Below are 3,363 nucleotides of genomic sequence, written 5' to 3'. Positions count from 1 at the left end.
TAAAAAAAAAAAAAAAAAAAAAAATTTTGAAAAGCACAGTAGGTTAGATATAGCTGAAGAGAAAGCTGAAAGACGGATATGAAAAAATTAACCAGAATTCAATAGAGAGAGACAAGGTGATGGAGAATAGAAAAGAAAGTGATATGGGGAAAAAAATAATAGGATCTAACATGTTACTAAGCAAATTTCCAGATAGAGGGAATAGAAAGGATGGAGGACTGCTGAAAGACAAGAATAATAGACATTTTTACCTGGATATATTGAATTGAAACTGGAAAATGCCAAAGCTGAATAAAAACTATTGACAGCCAGAGAGGAAAAATAGATTATGTGCAAAGGAACTGCAATTAGGCAGACAGCAGATTTTGCAACAATAGCCATTAAAGATAGAAGTCAGAAGAATGATTTCTTCAAAATTCCTAGAGAAAAAAACTGTTGACTCAGAAACATGAACCCAGTAAAGACTATGATTCAAGAATGAGGATTAAAGTCATTTGCAAATTTAGAAAGCACAGGGCTACGATCCAGTGAGTGCAGTCTAGGGTGCTTATTCCAGAGAAATGAAACATTTTGTTCACATAAAACTTGCACATGAATGTTCATAGCAGCCTTCTTTGTAATAGTCAAAAACTAGGAACAACCCAGTGTTTCAGTATATGAATGGTTAAACTATGGTACATTCCTACCATGGAATACTACTCAGCAATGAAAAAGAAAGAGCTGTCAATACACATAACAATGTGGATGGATCTCAAGGGAATTGTGCAGGGGTGAGAAAAAGCCAAAAGACAGTCCCAAAAGGTTATATGTACTATGATTCCAGTAATATAACATTCTCGTTATAAAAAAATTGTAGAGATAGAGAACAGATTACTGGTTGCCAGGGGTTGGGATGTTGGAGGGAGGGAAGTAGTAGTGGCTATAAAAGGGTAACCAGTTCTGATGATGGAACAGTTTGTATTTTGACTGTGATGACAGTCACACAAGTTTACATTTGCTAAAATTGCATGGAACTACACACACACACACACACACACACACGTGCATATAAAACTGGTAAAACCTAAATAAGATCAGTAGATTGCATCAATGTCATTTTCTTGGCTGTGCTATTGCACTATATTTATGCAAAATGTTACCATTGAGGGAAAGGGGATGTGAGGTATAAGGAATCTTTGTATTATTTCTTACAACAGCATGTCAATCTACAATGATCTCAAAATGAAGTTTTAAAAAAAACTACCAACAGATGGCCTGGCGCGGTGGCTCACGCCTGTAATCCCAGCCCTTTGGGAGGCCGAGGCAGGCGGATCACAAGGGCAGGAGATCAAGACCATCCTGGCTAACACGGTGAAACCCCGTATCTACTAAAAATACAAAAAATTAGCTGGGCGTGGTGGCAGGCACCTGTAGTCCCAGCTACTCGGGAGGCCGAGGTAGGAGAATGGCGTGAACCCAGGAGGCGGAGCTTGCAGTGAGCCGAGATCGAGCCACTGCACTCTAGCCTGTGTGACAGAGCGAAATTCCATCTCAAAAAAATAAAATAAAATCTACCAACAGACTTACAGTAAAAGAATGTGTAAACATATACTTCAGAAAGGAAAAAATGATCGAAAAAGATGCCTGAGATACAAGAACAAGTTTTGAGGAAATAAAAATGATGAACATGGAGATAAATCTAAACAAACATTGTATAGTATAATGATAATCATGATGGCAATTTGGGGGGCTGAAAACAAAAGGGCCAGGACTAAAACGAAATTTGAATGTAAGGAGGAAGGGGGTGGCCATTGGAGTTGGAGTTTTCCAAGGTCCTTGTATTATTTGGAAGTGGGGTTGAAACATTAAATTTAGGCTTTGTTAAGTGTGCAGTGCAAAAATTTAAGGGGAACCACTCTAGGAATAGGAATAGAGTCAATAATTTCCAAACCAGTAGACAGAAAAGTGAAGTAAGAAAACAAACAAAAGCTCAGTCTGCTTTTCAAAAAGGCAAGAAGGCAACCGCAAAGTGGGACAAATTGAAAACAAAAAAGCAACATGGTAGAGACAAGCCAAAAATAACACACTGACAATACACTCTTAGAAGTGAGACGCTTCAAAACAGCTCTTTTCATTATTGATTGACTAATCAGTAAAAAAAATTAGTAAAGGTATAAGATTTGGACAACACAATTAACAAGCTCGATTTAGTGACACAAGAGAACCCAACACCCAATGCTTATTCTTCTCAAGTACACATGGGGCATTTACAGACGTGGACTACATGCCAGGCCATAAAGCAAGTCTTAATTTCAAGAGTCACAGTGATACACATCACCTTCTCTGGTCAAAATACCATTAAGAGTTGGTGACAAAGAGAGAAATAATACCCACATGTTTGGAAATTTAAAAACACACTTCTGGAAACAACCCAAATGTATATCAACAGTTGAATAGATCAATAAACTGTAGGACTGGGCGTGGTGGCTCACGCCTGTAATCCCAGCACTTTGGGAGGCCAAGGCAGGTGGACCACGAGGTCAGAAGATCGAGACCATCCTGGCTAACGGTGAAACTCCGTCTCTACTAAAAATACAAAAAATTACCCGGGTGTGGTGGCGGGCGCCTGTAGTTCCAGCTTCCGGGAGGCTGAGGCAGGAGAATGGCGTGAACCCAGGAGGCAGAGCTTGCAGTGAGCCGAGATTGTGCCACCGCACTCCTGCCTGGGTGACAGAGCGAGACTCCGTTTCAAAAAATAAAAAATAGACGTGGTGGCTGGGCCGGGGAAATGGCGGCTTCAGGAGAGAGCGGGACTTCGGGCAGCGGAGGCAGCACCGAGGAAGCCTTTATGACCTTCTACAGTGAGGTGAAACAAATAGAGAAGAGAGACTCGGTTCTAACATCGAAAAATCAGATTGAAAGACTGACCCGTCCTGGTTCCTCTTACTTCAATTTGAACCCATTTGAGGTTCTTCAGATAGATCCTGAAGTTACAGATGAGGACATAAAAAAGAGATTTCGGCAGTTATCCATCTTGGTGCATCCTGACAAAAATCAAGATGACGCTGACAGAGCACAAAAGGCTTTTGAAGCTGTGGACAAAGCTTACAAGTTGCTACTGGATCAGGAGCAAAAGAAGAGGGCCCTGGATGTAATTCAGGCAGGAAAAGAATACGTGGAACACACTGAGAAAGAGCGAAAAAAACAGTTAAAGAAGGAAGGAAAACCTACAATTGTAGCGGAGGATGATCCTGAACTGTTCAAACAAGCTGTATATAAACAGACAATGAAACTCTTTGCTGAGCTGGAAATTAAAAGGAAAGAGAGAGAAGCCAAAGAGATGCATGAAAGGAAACAACAAAGGGAAGAAGAGATTGAAGCTCA

At 40.4% G+C, this 3,363-nt stretch overlaps 1 pseudogene across 1 annotated transcript in view; it reads left to right on the top strand.

Annotated features, from left to right (window-relative positions):
• Positions 1–2,461: 2,461 nt before the first annotated feature.
• LOC105535092 overlaps positions 2,462–3,363 on the top strand; it is a 1,811-nt pseudogene continuing 909 nt past the window's right edge. Inside the window, exons 1-2 of the transcript XR_001005380.1 lie at positions 2,462–2,603; positions 2,746–3,363. The product of XR_001005380.1 is annotated as a dnaJ homolog subfamily C member 8 pseudogene (transcript). The remainder of the gene's footprint in view (positions 2,604–2,745) is intronic.

Source organism: Mandrillus leucophaeus, unplaced genomic scaffold, assembly GCF_000951045.1.
Source record: "Mandrillus leucophaeus isolate KB7577 unplaced genomic scaffold, Mleu.le_1.0 Scaffold141, whole genome shotgun sequence".
NCBI lineage: Eukaryota > Metazoa > Chordata > Mammalia > Primates > Cercopithecidae > Mandrillus > Mandrillus leucophaeus.
The sequence above is the reverse complement of the archived record's forward strand: the minus strand, read 5'-3'. Positions and strand labels throughout refer to the sequence as shown.